The 24,300-nt window shown below is 41.0% G+C and overlaps 1 pseudogene across 1 annotated transcript; it reads right to left on the reverse strand.

Moving 5' to 3' along the window:
* Positions 1-6,857: 6,857 nt before the first annotated feature.
* Positions 6,858-22,895, reverse strand: LOC306852900 (protein NLRC3-like; annotated as a pseudogene). Its single transcript has 6 exons — positions 22,775-22,895; positions 11,446-11,548; positions 10,645-10,755; positions 10,228-10,338; positions 8,333-10,126; positions 6,858-7,035 (listed from the first exon to the last, which is right to left on the reverse strand). The product of its transcript is annotated as a protein NLRC3-like (transcript).
* Positions 22,896-24,300: the final 1,405 nt, after the last annotated feature.

The following is a 24,300-nucleotide window of genomic DNA, read 5'->3' on the forward strand; positions in this document are numbered from 1 at the left end:
AGCTCTATTTTTGCAGCGTTTGAGGTAGATGTCCTGCAGAGAGGGGAGAGCAGACCCTGAGATGCGCTCAGCTAAGCGCACAACTCTCTGTAGTGCTTTGCAGTCCTGATTGGAGCCGTTTCCATACCACACTGAGATGCACTGAGTCAATACACTTTCTATGGTCCCTGAATAGAAAGTTTTCAGGATTGCTGGTGAGACCCTGAATTTCCTCAGCTGTCGCAGATGGTACAGTCTTTGCCTGGCTTTCTTAACCTGTGTTTGGATGTGTGTAGTCCAAGTCAGGTTCTCGGAGATGTTTACACCGAGGTACTTGAAGCTACTCACCCTCTCCACAGGGGTCCCACTGATCATAAGAGGAGTGTAGGGCTGCTGCTGTCTCTTCCTGAAGTCCATGATCAGCTCTTTAGTTTTGCTCACATTCAGAGATACCCCTTTTCCACCAAAGCAGTTCCAGGTGCTAGTTCAGAGCCAGTGCTATTGCCGGTTCTTAGTTGGTTCGACTGGCGAGCCCTTTAAGAACCGGTTGCTTTTCCACAGGCTAGAGAGCCAATACAGAGCCAGGTCTTACGTCACTGTATACGTTTCATGTTTCGGTTCACTAGCGCGGCACAACAGGCTTGTTCGAGGTGCATCAGCACCATGCAGATCGATCGACCGGCACACAACACACTAAACCACCGCGAGAGCGATCCAAAAGCATAAAGAGCCGTCTGCTTTCCAGTCGCTCCCGCAGCACCCCGATGCCTCGCACTGACCGGTCCACGCAGCGCCGATCTATCCCGGACAAGCTTAAACAAACTATCAGCAATGGTGGACGTTGCGTTGCTATTGATGTTCATGGCTTTTGCGAACCTACATCGGCATCCAAACACGGCGAATCAAACGTGTTAGCGTTTAGCTGCTATTTCAAATATGGCGGTCCAAGTTTCTGTTCGTCTTGTTGGTCACGGTAACCCCGCTCCCAGCTCCTGACGCAAGCGGTTCTTCCTCTAGCCCAGCAATGTTTTGGTGCTACTCAAGAACCGCTTTTCCTGGTTCGGAGCTGGTGCTTTGGGTGTTGAAAAACAAAGAACCGGTTTGAAACTAGGCTCTGGCTCCGAACCAGCACTGGAACTGCCTTGGTGGAAAAGGGGTAGAGAGACAACAAGAGAGACAGTTGTCCTGGCACCATGATGTGAGTCTCTCTAACTCATCCAAGTATGCAGTCTCATCGTTGTTGGAGATGAGGCCCAGAACCACAGTATCATCAGCGAATTTGATAATAGATGTGGAGCTGTGAGAGGATACGCAGTCATGCGTGTAGAGAGAGTAGAGCAGGGGACTCAGGACACAGCCCTGTGGGGCTCCTACGTTCAGGGTGATGGAGTTTGAGGTGAACCGGCCAACTTTCACCACTTGAGGTCTGCCGGTGAGGAAGTCTTGAATCCAGTCACAGAGTGAGGAGTTTAGACCGAGGTCTGTGAGTTTAGATGCCAGCTTGATGGGGACTATAGTGTTGAAAGCTGAGCTATAGTTAATGAATAGCAGCCTTACATAATTCCCATTGTTGCTGTCCATGTGTGTGAGGGAAGAGTGGAGGACGTGATAGATGGCATCGTCAGTAGATCTGTTTGGGCGATAGGCAAACTGAAGAGGGTCCAAAGTATCAGGTATGGAGGAGCAGATGTGGCTCTTTACAAGTCTCTCAAAAACCTTCATGACTATAGATGTGAGGGCAACTGGGCGATAGTCATTCAGGCAAGAGGGTTTATTGTTCTTTGGCACAGGGATAATGACAGATTTTTTTAAATGCGGTGGGAACCACGGAGGTAGCAAGGGACTCATTAAAGATGGAAGTGAACAAACCAGCGAGCTGATCGGCGCAGGACCTCAGAACACGGCCGGTTATCCCATCAGGTCCGGCTGCTTTCCTGACGTTCACTTTCTTTAGCGCCCTCCGAACCTCATCCTCCGACACGGTGATTACAGGATTATCGCTGCTCTGCCTGCTGCTTCCTGACGCGCTGGACGGCAGAGACGCGCTGCCACCGGTGCAATCGAAGCGGCCGAAGAAGATGTTTAACTCGTCGGCCAGCACGGATCTGCTCTCACCTCCGCGGAGGATTTGTTTCCGAAGGCACAGATGGTCCTCAGTCCCTGCCACATCCGTCGAGAGTCATTGAGCTGGAAATGAGACTCAATTCTCTCTCTGTATATGTGTTTGGCGGCTCTTACTGCGCGTCGGAGAGCATAGCACAATGCTTTGTACTCGCTCATATTCCCGGTCAGAAGAGCCTCATTGTAAGCGGCAGTGCGTGTGTTAACCGCAGCACAGATTGTTCTGTCCACCCACGGTTTCTGGTTGGAGAATGTCCTTATCGTTATTGTTTCTGTAGCTTGCTCGGTTAGCATGTTTACAAAGCTCAATGCTACATCCGTGAACTCGCTGACGTCAGAAGAATTCGCCCGGAACATATCCCAGTCGACGTCATCAAGAGCCGCCAGCAGCATAGCCTCTGAGTGGGAGGACCAGCGCGTCACTACTCTCTGCACCTTTGTTTATATTCCGGTGTGAGGAAAATGGCGGCATGGTCCGATTTGCCAAAAGCCGGTAGTCAGCGGGCTTTGTAGGCATTCTTGAACTGAGTGTAGCAATGATCCAGTGTATTTGGTCCTCTAGTTGGACAGGATACATGTTGATAAAAGTTCGGCATGACCTGCCTGAGGTTTGCTTTGTTAAAGTCTCCCGCGATGATAAAGGCAGCGTCAGGATGTTTGTTGATGTAGCCGCTGAGCACATCGTGAAGCTTAGACAAAGCCAAGCCGGTTTCTGCTTGTGGTGGAATGTACACAATGATCGATAAAAACTCCCGGGCAGATCAAATGGGCGGCAAGAAATGGAAAGATGTTCCAGATGAGGTGAGCAGGAACGCGACAGAATGGAGATATTCCTTCTTGTTAATCATGAAACACACTCCTCCACCCCTGGATTTACCGGCTGTTCTGTCCGTCCGAAAAACAGAGAAGTTCTCACTGGGCATTACAGCAGTGTCCGGGACCGAGGACGAAAGCCACGTTTCTGACAAACAAAGGATGTTACAGTCCCTTATGTCCCGTTGGAAACTAATCCTGGCTCTAAGATCTTCCATCTTATTCTCCAAGGATTGGACATTTGTGAGCAGCATGCTCGGAAGAGGAGGACTGTGAGCCCTTTTCCTGAGTCTATCTCGACTCCCAGCGTGTTTCCCGCGGTGTTTCTTGATCCTTCGCCTCGGGGGGTTATTGTCTATCTCCGCGTTCCGAAGAATCTCCAGAGGCCATGCTGGATTCGTGGCTAAAGTGTCCTGGAACAGGTTAGTGTAGCGGTTTCCAATGTCCAAAAGTGTTTCTTTGTTATAGGTCATCAGTGCCGATGTGAGATGTGTAAAAAGATAAAGTAAAACTAAGCAAAAAAGTAAATAAAAACACAATCTTAATGGAGCGACCTGGACGGCGTCCTAACACAGCGGCGCCATCTTGAAAGTTGGAGATAAAAGTAAAAGTAGGGGACGAAAAGGGATTATTTTTGGTGTTCCTCTCAATATAGGTATGGAAGAGTTTAAAGTTAACTTAAAGAGAGGGAAGATGGTAAATGCACAAAGGGTAAAATCAGGTGCAGATGGAAACAGAAGAGACACTGAAACAGTAGTAATAGAATTTCAAGGGAATGGAATTCCAAAAAGAGTAATGTTGGGTGTGAAAGAGTAATGTTGGCTACATTGTAAGAGAGTGACCAGTGACCAGTGAGGCGTTTTAAGTGCCAAAGGTTTGGGCATGTTGCTACAAGATGTTTGGAACAGTGTAGATGTGCTTCTTGTGGAGGAAACCATGAATATGGCAAATGTGAGGAAGGAATACAACCAAAGTGTTGCAACTGTGGAGAGGCACATAGTGCACCATTCAAATGATGTGAAGTAAAGAAAATGGAAATGGAGATTCAGAAAAGGAGGGTGGAGAAGAAGATAACATATGTGGAGGCAGCAAAACAAGTTAAAGGACAAACTAGAGATCAAAGAGGTCAGTCAGGGGTTTCAGTTGAAGGAAACAACGGAGTTCCAGAAGAAATTATGATGACTGAAAAGAAAAAAATAGTAACATTTATTGCAGGAGTTATAAATGGTAAAGCTGGGATTGAATCAAAAAAACTAAAGACACAGTTAGTTGTTATAGCAGCAATGACAGCCATAACTTGACTTGGGAAGAAGTTAGAGATGAACTTCAGATAAGATCAAGTCAAGAAACTTGATAATACTTATAAATGGTAACAACAATTCAGTGGAATGCAAGATCTCTGATAGCAAACGGTCAGGAGTTCAAGCATTTTATTGAAGAGTTAAGTATAAAACCAGATGTAGTATGTGTTCAAGAAACTTGGATGAAACGTTGTTTAGATTTTGTTTTAAAAGGGTATAGTATAGTAAGGCACTATAGACATATACACTATAGACTATATTACAATACAGTAATTGTCAGGGTCACTCTGAATATATATGAATGAGCTAACCTATAAAGGAACACTTTTTATGAGTGTTTGAATGTTCAGAAATAATCAAGTCCTAGGACGCATTTTGTTGTTTGGGGTGATTTTGCTTTTAGTTTTCTCCAAAACTATAGAGTAAATTCACTTGAAAATTAATACAGTAATATTCAGGGTCACTTTGAATACATATCAATTGAAAGAATGAGCTAACCTATAAAATAACACTTTTTATGAGTGTTGGAAAATGGGACACAGTGCATGTGCTAGGACCAGGACTTAATTTGTGCCGGAACAAGCCGGATCCGGATCTGCCACCTCCGAAATCTGATCCGGCATCTCATTTTGTCAGATCGCCCTCCTCACGCGCCAATGAAAGACGTTTGTGCTGACCTGTAATGTGCATAATATGAAAAATCCTCTATAATGACCACGCTTGCTGCAGATCTACATTTGAAATAAAGAACCTGAGCACACAAAAGACGCGGCATGTGAACTGCTCTGCTCTCACAAGACATAATGCACAGATCCATAGCCTATACACATGCGTTTTCTTTCTCAGCTGTTCACATTTACTTAAGAAAAAACCTGGATACTGGCCAGGATGGCCATTTTTGCGTAATGTTTTGTGTATTTGGCCACTTAAACTCAACAACAAACTATGAAAAATAACTCAATATGATACTCGCTAGGCGGCTTTGGATGTGATTATGAGCGTTCAGCCTTGAAACAGCCTTGGCTTAAAAAGACGTGCAAATTACACATTTTTGTGATGATGCAACAATGACCCTATTAAGCAAGTGACAATTTTGACATCTGTCCTGAAATGCGAGCGCAAGCCTTGGATCAGCGACAGCGTGCAGCAGCTCATAGATGCGCTGATGTGAAAAGTGACAGTGACGAGCTCTGCGTTTTAGCCATAAACTCTATGGTTTTACCCCAAGTTGAACAGTTATCAACTCAAAAGAAAAGAGACAGTGCAAACGACTTTGTAAATTATTATGATGGCAGTGCATCAAAATTCAGTGTCATCAGTTTGCCAAAAAGAACACAGAACCTTTTACGCACAATTTACATGTGGCAGGCAGTAGGTGTACATTTCTTTCATACCAACTAACATTTTGAAAATACGAACAATTTTATACATTTGAAAAGTTTATGTCAATACGGCTTTGTGAAAGATTTACACAAAAATTTGTTCTGCTCGTGTTTCATGAATGAGGCCCATAGAGTGTAAGTGATTATACATAGCTCGGCAAAAGGCAGATTCAAACCCGGGTTGATCGCGTCAAACGTCAGTTCTGAGAGTCTTACACTCTACTGCCTACCCACTGAAAATGTTGAATTGAATGCATCTTTTCTTAATCTTGATTGTCCCAACCAGACATTGGTGGGCAGAGCTAGTGTAGGTAGCATTTTCCAACAAGAGCGCTATTTGCACTTAGTGTAAAGTGTCTTCCCCTCGATTGGGCCCCAAGTGCGCATGGGCTCGTGCCTATAATGCCCATTGGATAATCCAGTCTTGCTGGTAGGTTTTCATTGCGCAAATTAACACACTCTCTACGTTGAAAAATAAATAAATAAATAATGAAAAGCATTCTTATCTCTTAACCCAGACACACATTCAGTCACACATAAAGATCGCGTTGCGCATGCATAAAGACATTCAGCAACACTGAATATTTTACATTTTTATTAATTTTATCAATAAAATACCCGCTGAAGAGCTACATTATCTTTTTCAGCAAGGAGTTGGTAACATTGTTTCTGAAGCAGTTAATGCCACAGCTTCACTGTTAGAAACGTGGCAAAAATTTAGTTAATTCTTACATTTAAGTCTCTCTCTCTCTCTTTTGTAAATGAACACTTGATGAATTACACTTTTTTCTGAAAATAGAATATCGAAGTGGAGATCGCTAAACTGCAAGCTTACCGGCATTTTCAGAAAGCCAGTGCTTTTATCCACAGTAGAGAGAGAGCGCGTGCACATGGTTGCCAGGTTTCCGTATTGTGGAAGTGTGAAGCTCTGTTTTGGGGATTACGTCTATTTATATCAGGCAACCCGGTTGTGTTCCTCTGCAGCAAGATTAAAACTAGTTGTAGCTGATATATTATAGTTACTCTATTCATTATTTTTTAGAAACATTGCACTTTTCCACTCCATTCTAAACAGTGTTCTTGTTCTTGTAATTTGTTCTCAAATTAAACGTGGTCCACTGTTGCGCATGTGCCGCAATATTGATATTGAAACAGCTGTATCGTCAAATCCCTGTGACGACATCGTCGTATCACAGCCCTAGAACTGCCCCTGATTTAGTACTACTGATGACAATAATGTGTGGCTATGAGAGAGATGATCTTACCACAGTTTCTCCAGTTTACAGTGATCCTCCAGTCCAGCAGACAGCAGCATGACTCCAGAATCTCCAAATAGTTTATTCTCAGACAGATCCAGTTCTCTCAGGTGTGAGGGGTTTAATTTCAGAGCTGAAGCCAAAGCAGCACAACCTTCTGCTTGGATTCCACAATCCCACAACCTGTAGAGAACATTTACACACTGTCACTTTCTCAGATCACATCAGATCAACAGGCACAAATCACAATTTAGTGTTTCCCATTCATTAAATAGACTGTGGCGGTCAGCCACAGTTTCATAATGAAGAGAAAATATATTTAAACGTGTCATTATAACATAAAAAGTCTTTAAAGTTGAGTTTTGTGGCATTGCTTTGGCATAAAATGTGTCAAACTAACTAAAACCGAAAGCTTAAGCAATATGGCTTAGGCCCTGTGTCCACCAGTGTTTTTAACCAGCTGAAAATGCCAGGTGCTCTGCTGAAAATGCCCAGCTGTGAGTGCTTCAGAATGCTTCTGCAGTACAGTGTTGTTGTTTTTTTCTTCAGTTGAGGCACTGTGGTTGCTATGATACGGAATATCCGCTGAAGTAGTGGCAAGCACATCACAAATTAAATGTTTCTCCAAGCATTATTTTTCAGAACAATATTATGGTAGTCCGGCAATTCCATCTAGTAAAGACATAAATCCTCGGAGACAAGCAATATTAAGTTCTCCATTGTTGTAGGAATGGGGAGTCGACTCCAGAAGAGTAGTTTCCTTGACTCTGAATAGAAGAATCTAGAGAATCTGAATCTAGACTCGGAGTCAGAGACTGGAATCGACTCTTGTTGTCGACTCCGAAATTGCTGATGTCTTCCCTGATTCTCAAATCCCTATTTAGTGCATGACAGTTGAGTGCAGTATATCAACAAAGAGTGAACAAAATTAAGCAAGGATCTGTTTGCAGTGCAGTCTGTGTGCAGAACGGAGCCTTTGCGGTGCAGCAGCAGCATGGGCTCATTGTGCTTTCACATAAGATGCACTTGTAGTGCGTTATGATCCGCGCCTGTTTAGCACCATTATTTTGATTTCAAATCTGAACATTGTTAGAGAACAATGACACACTGTCCCTCTCTCAGATCAGATCAGTTTAGCAGTGAATCCATTATTAAAAAGAAAGCACAAACTTAAAGCTCAATTTAATTTGTTTGATGAATCATTGGACTGAGATCTAAAATATTACTTTGTTGCACAATGTCAGTGATTTAAAAAATACAAATATTTAAATTCCTTTATTACATTTTTAATTATTGACAAACCTGAATAATTTATTCATATGCCACATCTCTGACTTTTAATCTTATGGAGTCACTGATTTGATGTAAATATTGACCACTAAACTCTGGGCAACAGCTGCAGCACTGAAGATTTATAAGCTTTTAACTTTGATTTTATTCATATTTTAACAATGAAGTGATTGTTCTCACTGATACTTACTGAACTGATCTGGATTCTTTAATCACAGGCAGCAGCTTCTGAAAAATTTCCAAGTTTGTTGTTTTCATTGTTTTCACCAACAAATGTATTAATATCAAACCCGTCCAGCCTCTTCTCTGATGTCAACAACACAAAAACTACAGCTGACCACTGAGATGAAGAGAGTTTGGTTTCCTTTATTCTTCCAGATTTCAGATACTGTTGTATTTCCTCCACTAGTGAACGATCACCCAGTTCATTCAGACAGATTGATGGATTTCTCTGGACAGTCAATGGTCCTGATCTTCTTCTTGATGTACTCAACTGTTTTCTTATTGCTGTCAGAGCTGATTGTTGTCTGTTTCATTATTCGTTGTAGGAGAATCTGATGAGACTCCACTGACAAACCCAGAAGGAACCGCAGGAAAAGATCCAGATGTCCATTTTTACTCCGTAGAGCCTCTTTCACAGCTCTCTGATGCAGCTCAGATAAAGAAACATGTTCTGATGAATTTAGTTGAAACGAGTCCTTCACTTTAGACCGCAAACTTTGTTTGGTGATTGGCTCCAGCACATTTCTATTGTTGGTTGTAAAGTAAAGGTGCACATATAGAGCTGCTAGATGTTCCTGAATGCTCAGATGAACAAAGCAGAAGACTTTCCCCTGATACAAGCCAAACTCCTCTCTGAAGATCTGAGTGCACAATCCTGAGTACACTGACGCTTCTCTCACATCAATGCCACACTCTCTCAGGTCTTCCTCATAGAAGATCAGGTTTTCTTTCACAAGCTGCTGGAAAGCCACTTTCCCCAGTTTGAGGATCATGTCTTCATCTGTCACCTTCTTCTCGTAGTCCTTCTCACGTTTGATGTCGGTCTGAAGGATCAGGAAGTGTGTGTACATTTGAGTGAGAGTCTTGGGAATCTCTCCACTCTCTGCTCGACTCAACATCTTCTCCAGAACAGCGGCTGAGATCCAGCAGAACACTGGGATGTGGCACATGATGTAGAGGCTCCTTGATGACTTCAGGTGTGAGATGATTGTATTGGCCAGACTCTGATCACTGATTCTCTTCCTGAAGTATTCCTCCTTCTGTGGCTCATTGAAGCCTCGTACCTCTGTCACTCGATGGACACACTCAGAGGGGACGAGATCAGCTGCTGCTGGTCTGGAGGTGATCCAGATGAGAGCAGAGGGAAGCAGATTCCCCACAATCAGGTTCATCAGCAGCACATCCACTGATTTATTTTTGTTTGCATCCCGTAGAGTCTCATTATTTTTAAATTTTAAGGGAAGACAACACTCGTCCAGACCATCAAAGATGAACAACATCTTATATTCATCACTGGATAATTCCATTTCTTTAGTTTCAGGGAAAAGGATATGAAGAAGATCTGAAAGACTGAGTGTCTTGTCCTTCATCAGATTGATTTCTCTGAAAGGAAGTGGAAATATGAGCTGGACGTCCTGATTCTCTTTCCCTTCAGCCCAGTCCAGGATAAACTTCTGCACAGAGACTGTTTTTCCAATGCCAGCGACTCCCTTTGTCAGCACAGTTCTGATGGCTTTGTCTTGTCCAGGTAAAGGTCTAAAGATGTCACTGCATTTGATGGCTGTGTCCTCTGTTGCTGCTCTCCTGGATTGTGTCTCAATCTGTCTCACCTCATGCTCATTACTGATCTCTCCACTCTCACTCTCTGTGATGTAGAGCTCTGTGTAGATCTCATTCAGGAGTGTTGGGTTTCCCTGCGTCGCTGTTCCCTCATACAGACTTCTTCATCAGATTTGATCTAATCCTGTCAAAGACTTCATGGCTGGAAAATTAAAATATTGTATTATTAAATAAGCTAATAAGCACAAAGTCTTTTCTGTATTCTGTATCTTAATCAAATAATCTTTTACAGAAATATTAGACCTAAGATCAGTCTTTGTATCTTCACTCTTATAATCTAATAATGGCTGATTCATAGATGCGTCACTCCTCATAGACACATAGCTAGACTCTGATCTCTTCTGGTGAACTGAACTATAACAGAGAGATTAAAGTGAATCATCTGAATTAACATATTTAACAAAGTCCATTTTCATGTGTTAAGCAATCGCTATAGCACCTGGTGATAATTTAATTAACACTAACTTATTACAAAAATGTTTAACTGAACTGAGTGCTTTCACAAACGTGATTCTTTGTGTAACTATATATGTAAAAAATTCAGATTAAAAAAAATGCCTATAAAAAACAAACAAAAAGAATTATCACACTGTAGAAAATACTATGAACACCATTCTGTTACTAAAATGCCATAATCATATTATTACAGAAATATTATACCTGAGATCAGTTTGTGTATCTCCACTCTTGAAATGCATTCGATCCATAGACTCGTCACTCCTCATAGACACACAGCTGGACTCTGGTTCTGATCTCTTCTGCTGAACTGAACTATAACATAACAGATTTAATCCTTTATGATGATAATCATAAATTAAGTTCTTTTCTTCTTCAAAAGCACTTCATGAGGAGGCCTTATGGTCTTTTTGTTTAAATAAAATTTTCATTTTAGCTTCAAAACATACAGATACAAAAAGCACGATGGAGACTATGAAGGTAATATGATGCCATAAAGATTTGCATGCGCAGGGTAAGAGTTGTGGAAGTGTACATAAGACTGTAAGCGTAAATTAAATGTACATGTGCAAGAGAAGCTTTGTAAAGATATAAATCGCAATTCAAGCGCAAGACAAAAAATATTTGCAGCATTTTACTGTTACTCGTAAGTGTAATTCATCTCTTGTGAAACTGCAGCTAATGCAAAATAAATATGATCTGCATTCTTCTGACTTCCATTTTTCCACGCTCATACTTGTGGCACGTTTTTTTTTTTTTTTTTTGCCAAAATACAGTCAAAAGCACTGCAAGCCTGTGAACTGTGATGTGCATGCGGAAACAACAGTTTAAGGAACTGCAAAATGGATTGACTGCGTGGAACCAATCTGTATGTGTAAAAAAAACAGAAACAAGACTGTGTTAAATGTCTAAATGACTTGTTGTGTATGTGGGGCAAAAAGTTCCCGAAATAATCCAATATGTACAGCTCCATCTTTCTTTTATCTGCGCTTACAGTTTTGGCACGATTCTCTCACTTGCTTAGCTTTGCAAGCGTGAGGGGAGGGTGGGTCCACCTTCTTTTTGTAGCCAATCAAATGAGGATCTTGCTGACTCTCCATACTCTTATCTGATTGGTTAAATAAACACATCATACGCCAAGACATTTATCTTCATTTAGTTTAGGAACTTTCTTGCTGCCGGAATGATACATTTTGTGTTCCTTTAGGCTAGACCCTTATGGGTTCTAGGCTAGATGGGTTATGGGTTCATACTGAATTGCGAGCTGGTGTTAACATTATTTGGTTTGGTTTGGCTTTACATTGAAATGACATAATCTGCTTACACCACTGATGTTAAACTTTATAATCAAAATGATGTTATGTGACAATGCTCAACACTATGGTATCAGTGTTATACTTTGTAAAACCTTTTTTTACTATGCCAATAAAGCTACTTAAATCTGAATTTGTCCATTTTCAGACCATGTCTCTGTTTATGGTATTTAACACTCAAATGTATATTTTGAAATTTCAGTATTGATTCTGATTAGAATCAGTGAAGAATGAGTGACAAAAAGCTTTCTTTGTGTCCAGATTTGACTAATGCAAAAACTTTGATAAATATGAATTTAATGTCTAAATATATATCCAAATTCAAGTAACTAATTATGTGGGAATCCAAATTACCAGCCACACAATCATGTTTATATGTTTATTATAAAGAGCTAAATAGCCATCTAGTGGTTACACGATGGTATTACAGATGATAAATGGTGAATACGTTGAATTAATAATGAATTAATAAATATTTTAGTAATATTTTATAAAGTCCCCTTAAATTACAACATGTAAAATATATATATATATATATTACTGTTGGTTCAAATATTATTGAACCAAATTTTTGTTAAGAAAATGGAACCATCAGTAGACAGGTGAAATTATGCATGTATTAGGCTCATGCAGACACTAGTCCTTCTTTAATTATCATCAGAATTACAATATAATATCACAATGAACTAATATATGAAATAGCCTGTTGAGGAGGAGAAGATACTCACAGCAGGGCTGTATGTTAACTTTTTTTGCACATAGAACTGGTGCTACAGAGGTAGTTAGTTTTGTAGCACAGGCCAAACAGTTGTAGCACAGGTTAAGGGTAGGTGATATGGCAAAAAATATCATAGCACCATTTTATTCAGGAATATCACAATTCATGACTTTATCATGATTCTTTGTAATGTTGGTTTTACTATTGTGAAAGTTGCCTGAGCAGTACAGCCAATCTAATTTGCTTATTGTTAAAAAAAGCCTTTCAAGGGAACAAAATATAAAATAAAAAAAGAATGGCAGACATTTAGGCCAAAGTGGGAGAAGGTAAAAATCTTTGTCATTATTTAATCTTTATTATAAAAAAATAAGAACAAAAGATAAACATTACAAATCCACATAATATCCAAATAAAACAATATTTTTCAGGTACAGTAATTAGCAGTGACATTAAATATTAAAATAAAAAAACTGAAACACTATATACACTATATACATCAATTATACATTTAAGCACCTGTATTAAAGTTAATCAGTCATCAGCAGTGAGTGATTTTATTGCTTTTTTTGTTTTGTTTTTTTATTAATATTAAAGGAATAGTTCAAAAATGAAAATTCTGTCATCTGTCTGTCAATTCTGTCATAGCGTTTTATTTTTATACCATCATTTACTCACTCTCAAGTTATAAAAGATAAAAGTAGCCAAATACATCTTTCAAACATGTAAAGACTCTACGTTTATTTGTGTGCACTCAGAATAACCATGAAACGTTACGCTTCTGTAAAATAATTAATGCAAATAGGATGTGCTTTCTGCTGTCTAGGTCTCTGTGAACTTGAGTGAGAAACTTCGAAACTATGAAAAATACATCTATAGAGAGTGAAATGTCTACTTTCAAACGAAAACAAATTCAAATATAAAACGTGTGTTAGCATGGATGATTTACATGAAGTTTAAAGTGTGTGCAATGCACACTTTGCATTGTTTAAACTGGCTTTCAGTTCAATATAATAACAAAAAACTACATTTCGGATTTTTATTCAACTAAGGTGGGCACGCTGTGATCTGTACTGTATTTTTACTGTAACTGTCAGATTCTGGCCAAAAAAAACAACAACAACACAACACAACACGGGAGTGGGAGGGAATTGGAGTTATTCTTCTGGGATTGGAACGGGATGGGATTTTCCCCCAGTTTTTTCATGGGATTTGAATGGGATGGGATTTTTTTTTTTTTTTTTGTGGGAGTGGGACGGGAGAGGTTTGAAAATCCACTCCCGTGCGACCCTCTAATGCAAATATCGAGCGAAAAACGCCAGGCGACAACTGTGAAAAGAAGAAGATGAAACGCAAACAGGGTGAAAACATCGTTTTAAGAGGCGTGCTCTGCCCTAAATTTGACATGCCCCAAAGCGGTGGCATTGTAGCCTTGTCAGATTTGACGCTGTAGTGGAAAAGCACCGTTAACCTTAGGTCTAGTAATATATTTGAAAGTGTGCACGTGCTTCATGTGTATGCGCTCAGAAGAATGTCAGAACAGCACGTGAATTAAATGTTTAACCGGCAAGGCTTTAAAGCACATGTAAATAATGCACTTTTGTGATTGCGCATAAGTGCTGTGTCCTGTAAGTGTAACTCTACTGCTGAGACAACATTTGAGGTGAATGTATGTCATGTTGTACAGAATATTGGGTAACACTTTACAATGCGGTGGCATTAATATGCATTAATTCATGCTTAACAAATGCACAGATAACCATGAGTTAATGTATAACTCATGAAGAACTAAATTATTTATTAACAATTATTGCATCAGCAACAAATTAAGTAAATGGTTTCATATGTGGTGTGCATATAGTATGGGATGTCCTCTATAAGAACTGACCATTCATTTCTTGTACTTATTAGAAATGGTGTCTTTATACCCCTCTAAAGTGTAATAATGTTCCATTTTTTGAAAACGCTGCAGTAAAATGGTTTCATATGACGTGTGCATATAGTATGGCATGTCCCGTATAAGAACTGACCATTAATTTCTTCTGCTTATCAGAAATTATTTTAGATAAAGTATTCATCTGAGGGCTGGTAAAAGGGCTGGTAAAATCACTCTGGACCCCTCACATCTAGCACACAACCTCTTTGAACTGTTACCATCTGGTCGACGCTACAGAGCTCTGAGCACCAGAACGACCAGACACAGGAACAGTTTCTTCCCTCAGGCTATCCATCTCATGAACACTTGACATTAAATGTAGAACACACAACACTATTATACATTATTTATTCGCCATGCATTCTTATTTTTTTATTTCAAATTTGCACATATCCGACCTGTACATACATAATTGTCTGTATTATATATTGTGTTTTTGCTATTTTGTACATTGCCTAATTGTATATTATTATTTTATTATCTGTGCCCTGTCCTGTTGCTGTCTTTCTGTTGCACTGTGGAGCTTCTGTCATTATAACAAATTCCTTGCATGTGTAAACATACCTGGCCAACAAAGCTCATTCTGATTCTGATTATACCTCTCTAAATCGAATAAAAAAGCTGCAGTAAAATGGTTTCATATGAGGTGTGCATATAGTATGGGACGTCCCATTTAAGAACTGACCATTAATTTCTTATACTTATTAGAAATAGGGTCTTTATAGTCCTAAAATTGTATAATGTACCATATCTCAAAAATGCAGCAGTAAAATTATTTCATATGAAATGTACAAATTGTATGGGATGTCCTATATAAGAACTGACCATTCATGTCTTGTACTTATTAGAAATGGGGTCTTTATACCCCTCTAAAATGAATAATGTCCCATATCTTGAAAACGCTGCAGTATAATGGTTTCACATGGGGTGTGCATATAGTATAGGACTTCCCATATAAGAACTGACCATTCATTTCTTGTACTTATTAGAAATTAGGTCTTTATAGCTCTCTAAAGTGTATTAATCTCCCATATCTCACAAATGATGCAGTAAAATGGTTTCATATGAGGTCTGCATATAGTATGGGATGTCCTCTATAAGAACTGACCATTCATTTCTTCTACTTATTAGAAATTGTGTCTTTATAGCCCTCTAAATCGAATAATATCCCATATCTTGAAAACACTGCAGTAAAATGGTTTCATATGAGGTGTGCATATAGTATGGGACGTCCTCTATAAGAACTGACCATTCATTTCTGGTACTTATTAGAAATGGTGTCTTTATAGCCCTCTAAATCGAATAATGTCCCATATCTTGAAAACGCTGCAGTAGAATGGTTTCATATGAGGTGTGCATATAGTATGCAACGTCCTCTATAAGAACTGACCATTCATTTCTTCTACTTATTAGAAATGGTGTCTTTATAGCCCTCTAAATCGAAATAATGTCCCTGTAAGGGACCGAGCAGTCCAAGGCAAGAAACGCAGGATTTCCAAAAAAAATAATTTATTAAATACAAAGTCACAAATTAAATCGCTTAGAAACTAAAGTAAAGTAAAGTAAAGTAAAAAAAGAAATAGAAATCAAGGAAATAAAGACAGGTCTGCGCCCATAAAAATGGTCAACTAAACAAAACCAAACTTAATGATCAAAAGGTAACCAAACAAACAGACAAAGAAAAACGTGACTTCTCAAGCGACACACGGAGGGAACTTTTATACACAAAGGACTAGTCCATTACACACACACGATATTACTAACATCACTAAACACCATCAAATAGTTAACTTAAACTAGATCATAAACAGCAACTTAACATACACAAATTATTATAGCAAACGAAAATGGGTAAATAAACAATGAGTCCTACACCCCCTCCCCCCCAGCTCGTTTACAGGATGGATTGATCCAGGGGAACAAAATGACGGCAACTGCCGCCAGCCGGTCCTTTATGAGCACAAACCACCACCAGAAGACAGCACAGCGCCCAGACAGCGCCCAACCTCCGCTCTCCACACATAGGTAACTTAAACTCAAATAAAATAAATGTTAACACAGTATACCGTCGATAACTAGAAAGTGTGCACGCAAACTAGTCACCTCTGATCGGAAATGAATACAAATTGAAAATTAAACCGTAAACATAAACCAAATCTGTGTCTGTTGTTATTATGAAATGTAAATTAGCTGATCTGTAACCAAAGTTAAATCACATACTAATAAGCAAATTTAATTAACAAGTACACAACCAAAAAAGGAACAAGTATTATACATATATACATGTGCATGGGTGCATGTCGAATACCAGTTTACTGTGTGGCCACTTCATCGGCCATCACCCCCCATCAGGCCCCCCCCCCTTCAGGAACCTCGCTGACACGACGGGAAAGGAAGTCGGCAGCAGCATTGGCCTTCCCTGGAACATACCGGACCACAAATCGAAAGGGCTGCATAGCTAAGTACCATTGAGTGATTCGGCTATTGGGGTCCTTCATCCTCTCCAACCACTGTAGGGCCTTATGGTCCATTTCCACAATAAACTCTCTCCCCAACAAATAATACTTTAGGGAATCTAGAGCACACTTCACAGCCAAGCATTCCTTTTCGATTGTGGAGTAGTGTACCTCCCTAGGGAAGAGCTTTCGGCTGATGCATGCCACAAGTCGTCGTTCACAGGGTGACCCCTGCAACAACACTCCTCCAATCCCTCGTTCAGAAGCATCTGTTTGCACAATAAACGGCCGATTAAAGTCAGGATTATGCAAAATCGGGTCGTAGAATCGCCATCGTTCTAAAGCCTCTAAATATGTTTGTGGTCAGAGAGTGTGGTTGTCCACTTGTAACCCACCCCTTCAGTCTCCGTCGCAAAAGTTAGCACCCAAATTTATTGACCCTTTTTCCATAGTCAAGGTCCTTAGTCCGATGGCGGTGCAGCTTAAACTACCTCACTATTTACAACGGGTTCACCCGGTTTTCCACGTCTCGTGTATTAAACTCGTTATTGCCCCCCCCCCTTTTCTTGTCAAGGGCCCTCCGTTGTATAGAGTCAAGAAATTGTTGATTGGTTTTCAGTACCTAGTCGATTGGGAGGGGTACGGCCCGGAGGAGAGAAGCTGGGTCCCAGCTCGGGACATTTTGGACCGCTCGCTCATCGAGGACTTCCTTCGCTCTTGCCAGTCTTCTCCCTCGGGAGCACCAGGGGCGCTCCTCATGGGAGGGGTACTGTCATGAGCCGGGTTTGATTCCAGTTTTCTTTTCCTTTCTATTTCTTGCTCTGCCTCCTAGACCCAGCTGTTCGCGTTCACACTCAGCGCTCGCGCTGATTGGGACGGCACCTGTTTCCTTTTGACGCTGATTTGTTCCTCTATTTCTCTCTGTGTGTTTCTAGATGACTTTGTCAGATTATTGTGCTACGCAGCCATTCTGCCTGCTCTCTTTCTATTGACTACCGTTACTTTGTTGTGTTCGATCAAGTATGGTCCTGTCCTGTTTGGTCAAGTCAAGTCCTGTCAAGTGTCTGACCTGTTCTCTGCCCAGTCTCCCAGTTGCCTGCGGCCAGTGGTTTGTTTCCAACCTCAGTGGAAGTTGCCACTCGCCGCTCCGACCGGGATCGCGCTTTCTCTCGTTCAAGTCAAGTCTGCTTCTATGTTCCAGTTTATGCTCCTGTATGATTTTCCAGTTCTGCATATGCCTGATGCAGACAGACTGCCTGAGTTCGTTTTGTGGACAATAAATTCTCTGTTTGACTTGCCTTTGCCTCTGTGCCCCTTTGTGACATGTGACAAGTTCAGCCTGTAATAGAGCCTGTAATAACAAGACAGCTCAGCTTGCGAATGTACTCCTTCATTCATTGTTTTGTCAAATAGCCTAAGGGGCCTTTCATTCAGAACGTGTTTTCTGATCCCACTGGTTCTAAACATGCAGCATTCAAGTAAAATTTCAACTTTAAAAAATATGTCATGAAGCCTTGTTTTTTTCCCACTCCACTACCTGTTTTTGAGGTTCTGTGTGAATGGCCTCTTTGACTGTATGACTCACACAACTACTCTGTAGTTTTAACTTTAGTTGGTCATCATGGTCTTCCAAACTTTTTATTATACTACTGTAATACACCTTTTATGATTTAAATAGGCCTATACATATATATATATACATATATATATATATATATATACGTTGTTTCATGTCAACACGTAAACATTGCTTCTGTCATCTGTACACACAGTATGTTCTGAATGTGACGGTGTGGAAATTTTCACACCGGTATATAATCTTGCGACAAAACCAGTATTACCGGTAACACCGGTATTCTTTTGCTTTTCACGTTTTACAAGAAAATAAAATGGTCTTAGACTAAAATGAATGCTTGAAAGATGAATTCATAATTATTCTTAATGAAAAGCACAAGAATAAAAGAGTACAATGTCAAACTAGTTTATATATTTATTAACAAAAACGAATAAGGCATACACCACATGTGTCAGGGAGTCACAGTCACCACTGTCATCACCGCAGTCACCACAGTGCAGCCCCATCACACACTAGATCACAATCACCTGAGTACTAATCACTCGCACCTGTCCCCGTGCCCCTTCAGTTTTATAATTGAACTTATTTGTTTGCTTTTCATATTATATTAATGCTATAGCGCATTGTGTCATGTTTATCAAAATAAAACCGATAAAAAGTGAATTTACAAACAAAAGATTGTTCTACATTGTTCATTGTTCCAGGGCCAGCATCAAGGGGGGCATCCGTTTCCATCCTCTCCCCTCCTTGAGGAACGTGTCCGAAAGTGAATGTGAAATCGGAAAAAATAACACGCATATGAAAGCCATTGCATGCTATCGTGAGCGTCAGCAACTGCACGCGATCACAGGTTGCATTAACCCAACCCCTCTCCCCCTGCTCAATGAGATTTGTGCCCCCCTGCGGAGTTGTGCCACTGCGGAGTCTCCAGGCGAGGACCAGCAGACTGAAGGACAGCTTCATACATCAGGCTGTCAGGAAGCTGAACTCCCTCCCGTCCTTGCCCCCCCTCCCCTCTTTTACCCCTTGCAACACTGAACTTTGATACTACAACCCCCACCCCCCAGCTCCCCACATCCCCAAGACCCTTCCACCCCCCACCCACTTAAAAACTGTGACCAGCACCTGTCACTTGTGCAGCATTGGACTGATCACTACCTCATCCAGCATTGACTGCAAACTACCTCTTCGGATAGTCTGATAAAAAGACTGTTTTCTTGTCACTTTAACAGACTGATAAGCTCTTCTTGCACTACACATATATCTGCACAGTTTTGTTTTGTTTTATTTAACTGGTTTGCACTCTATCTGTCATGTGCCTTATGCCACTTTATCTATCTCCTTCTTTATTTTTCTACAATGTCCTCATTTGTATATCTGTATAGTTGTATGTACATATGTTTAAACTGTATTTATCTGTATTTGAACATCTACTGTCAGTGTTTAATGTTAACTGTAAGCACCAAGGGTCTGAGAGTAACGTAATTTCAATTCTCTGTATGTATGCCGTACATGTGGAAGAATTGACAATAAAGCAGACTTGACTTGACCTCAGTGGTATTAAACTGTCCCTCTAAAAGAGATGAGTAAAAATTATTCACTATTTGTCATATACACCAGGAAAGACAAATTAAAATGTGAGAAGTATGCCAGTCATTCATTAATGTTAATTAAAGGAATTTCAATAAACAAATATATTTTTTAGCCACTTTTTAGCCCAAGTCCGCCCCTGCTCTGCTCGCCTAATTTGATCTCAAGCGAGTGTCTACTATGGCTACTCACAAATCAGGTAACCAACTGTACCTCATCACACACACACTATTGCTCCACTGACAACACTTTAGTTACTCCATTGCACACCTCAGACCACTTCCTCATCACTTCTAACCTCACATTATCTCCTGGCTGGATGAAGAACCATCACCTTCAACTCAACCTTGCGAAGACAGAACTGCTTGTAATCTCAGTCAACCCCCGCACTTCATTACAGCTTCTCTATACAGATGGGTTTGTCAACCATAACTCCTTGCAGGACAGCCGTGAATCTTGGAGTTGTGATCAATGATCAGTTAAGCTTTACAGACCATATAGCTACAACGGCCCTGTCCTGCAGATTTGCAACATTAGGAAGATTAGACCCTTCCTGTCAGAGCAAGCTGCACAACTCCTTGTTCAAGCTCTTGCTCTCTCCAGACTGGACTATTGTAATGCTCTCTTGGCAGGCCTTCCCGTATGAACTATCAAGCCTCTGCAACTGATCCAGAGTGCAGCAGCGAGAGTGGTCTTGCCTATTCTATTATATTCTATTTAAAAAATTAAAAAACACCTAGCTATGTGTACTGTGCTAGACTAACTTCGACTTGTCACAGCGCTTGTATGCTGTTGCTCTCTCATTGGTCTGATTGCTTCTATTGTTCTCTTGTAAGTTGCTTTGGATAAAAATGTCTGCTAAACGATTAAATGTAAATGTAAATTTAAGAGTAGACATCTCAAGCTTTCTATAGATCTATTTCTCTTGTCTCTGTGTAAAGTATTCACTGAGTTTCAGTTCATTTTAGTGATTTTACTGTTTCAAAAAGCAGTTCACGGAGACAGTGAAGACTGAGAACGCACCCTGTTTGTTTTCTTTATTTTGCAAAAGTACAAAGTTTTGTTGTTATTATGAGTGTATAGAAATAAAAGTAGACCCCTTACAGATTCAAATGTATTGCTCTTATCTGTACGATCAAAAATGACAGAGTAATTTAAGCTCTTTTTGGAGTTATCAGGAAAACCTGGCACAAAACGCGCCGCCGCAGGCTTCGACCCCAGAGCGTTAATCGTAGAGGAGCAACCATATCTAAAGTGCTATAAAAGAGAGAGTCCATAGTTTCTGTTTCATCATCATGTTTTTTCTGGGCTATTGGATATACTGAGGAATTTAGATAAGTCAGGAAGCTTACTTACAAAGCAGTCTTTTGTGGAAGTGACTGTTCTACCATATTTGTAACAAGGAGTTAAATTTACAGTTTTAGCTATATGGAGTATACACAAAACTAGATAATGATCTGAGATATCATTGCTCTGATACAGAATTTCAACACCATTAACATCAATTTCATGTGACAGTATTAATTAATCAGACCTTGGGGTCAAGCTGACCCCAATAGAAGTTTCCTTTATTTTTTAAAGTGTTCTCTTCATTTCAGCGGCATGAGACTCTGTGACTTTTCCTAAATAATCTATCTAAACATGCATAAAAAATCTGGGCTTGATTTGGTTGTTCTAAAGGTAAAAAATTACCATTAAGGTCCTTGGGATCAGATTGAACCCACATTGAAAATTAAGGGTCCTGACACTTGTTGTCTAACCCCACTAGAGTTCAGAAAGTCTATAAATGCTGATACCAATGCATCTTTCAACATGGATATTAAAAGTACCCCTGGAACTTTAAAGTAAATATTTTAATAATTAAGTATCACATTTGCATATTCATGGTTCTCTGATGTTGGTTAATGGTCACATGTAGGTAAACAAATTAAATATTTATTTATTTTTAGTAATCTTTTTATTTGATTGATGCTATTTTAAAATTGTTCATTTTAATTTTACTTTTTTTTTTTTTACCAATTAATTATTTGCTTTTCGTTAATATTGTCACGAGTCCGGGCTTGGCAGTTCTTCCCTGTCGCCACCAGAGGTCACCATCTCCCTTCCTCCCGGACTCATCTACATAATCACATACACCTGCCACATCACATACACCTGCTTAACCACACACACCTGTACACTTAACACTCCCAGCTGTTCTCCGTTTGCCACAGACTATAAAGTCTCCCCTTTCCCACCACTCTGCCTGATTCGTTAATTGTAATTTACAAATGTGTTGCAGTGAGTACATTTCTTGTGTTTTGTGACGATCCTCTCGAGGCGGCGGTGCACGCTCACAAGGCTTCCGAAGCGGCGGTGCCTCCTCTCGAGGCGGCGGTGCCCACTCACAAGGCTTCCGAGGCAGCGGTGCCCGCTCACAAGGCTTCCGAAGCAGCGGTGCCCGCTCACGATCCTCTCGAGGCGGCGGTGCACGCTCACAAGGCTTCCGAAGCGGCGGTGCCCGCTCACGATCCTCTCGAGGCGGCGGTGCCCGCTCACAGGGCTTCCGAGGCGGCGGTGCCCGCTCACAAGGCTTCCGAGGCGGCGGTGCCCGCTCACAAGGCTTCCGAGGCGGCGGTGCCCGCTCACAAGGCTTCCGAGGCGGCGGTGCCCGCTCACAAGGCTTCCGAAGCGGCGGTGCATGCCCACAAGGCTTCCGAGGCGGCGGTGTCCGCCCACAAGGCTTCCGAGGCAGCGGTGTCCGCTTACAAGCTTCCCCGGATGAATCCACCGTGTCCACCCTGGCCTCCTGTTCTGCCGGCGCCGTCCTGGCGCCCGTGTCTGCCTCCATCTCTGGGTCCTCTTCCGCTGCACGGGCCTGGCCCACCATCCCTCCTCCTGTTCCACCTCCCTCCGGACTATTGGGGGTGTTGGTGGAACGTCTGGAAGCCGTTCCTTAAGGGAGGGGTCATGTCACGAGTCCGGGCTCGGCAGTTCTTCCCTGTCGCCACCAGAGATCACCATCTCCCTTCCTCCCGGACTCATCTACGTAATCACATACACCTGCCACATCACATACACCTGCTTAACCACACACACCTGTACACTGAACACTCCCAGCTGTTCTCCGTTTGCCACAGACTATATAGTCTCCCCTTTCCCACCACTCTGCTTTGTTCGTTAATTGTAATTTACAAATGTGTTGCAGTGAGTACATTTCTTGTGTTTTGCTCTGGTCTGGGATACATGCACTGTATTGCCGTCTGGTATCCCAGATCTTTTCTGTTTAGTTTTTTGTCGTTTTGGCTTGTTGTTTTTTTAAATTAAAGAGCACTTCCCTGCACTTGGACCCTGACCTCATCTTTCCACGGTGCTTTTCACGGCGTCCCGTGACAAATATACTATTGTCTTTTAGTCTTTTATACGGTGGCCCAATAGTGCACAACACAACGCAATTAAAAAAGCATACATAAGCTCACAACACAACGCAATTAAAAAAGCATACATAAACTCACAACACAACGCAATTAAAAAAGCATACATAAACTCAAAACATAACGCAATTAAAAAAGCAAACATAAACTCACAACACAACGCAATTAAAAAAGCATACATAAACTTGTGCTTCACTGAAACCTGGCTGAGTGAAACCATCCCGGATAACGTGCTTCATTTGCCGGGATATCAGCTGTTCAGATCAGATCGCATCACGGAGCTAACGGGGAAAACGAGAGGTGGTGGACTATGTTTCTACATAAATGAAGGTTGGTGTTCAGATGTAACAACTCTGAAGAAGATGTGTTCTCCTAATTTGGAGGCCTTCTTCATAAACTGTAAACCGTTCTATTCGCCCCGAGAGTTTTCATCCTTCATTCTCGTGAATGTGTATGTGTCTCCGGATGCGTGCGTGAGCGCCGCGATGCAACAGCTGGCCAAACAAATATCTGAAACAGAGCAAAGGTACCCGGACTCTCTTTTAATCATTCTTGGAGATTTTAATAAAGCAAATCTTTCCCATGAACTGGCAAAATACAGACAGCACGTTACATGTCCCAACAGAGACCATAATATATTGGATCATTGTTACACAATAATTAAAGATGCATATCACTCTGTCCCACGGGCAGCTCTGGGGCTCTCTGATCACTGTTTGGTTCATCTCATACCGACCTATAGGCAAAAACTTAAATCTTCTAAACCTGTATTAAGAACTGTTAAAAGATGGACTAATGAAGAATAGCAAGATTTAAAAGCTTGTTTTGACCTCACTGATTGGAGTGTTTTTGAAGCTACTG

Source organism: Barbus barbus, assembly GCF_936440315.1.
Source record: "Barbus barbus genome assembly, chromosome: 33".
Taxonomy (NCBI): Eukaryota; Metazoa; Chordata; class Actinopteri; order Cypriniformes; family Cyprinidae; genus Barbus; species Barbus barbus.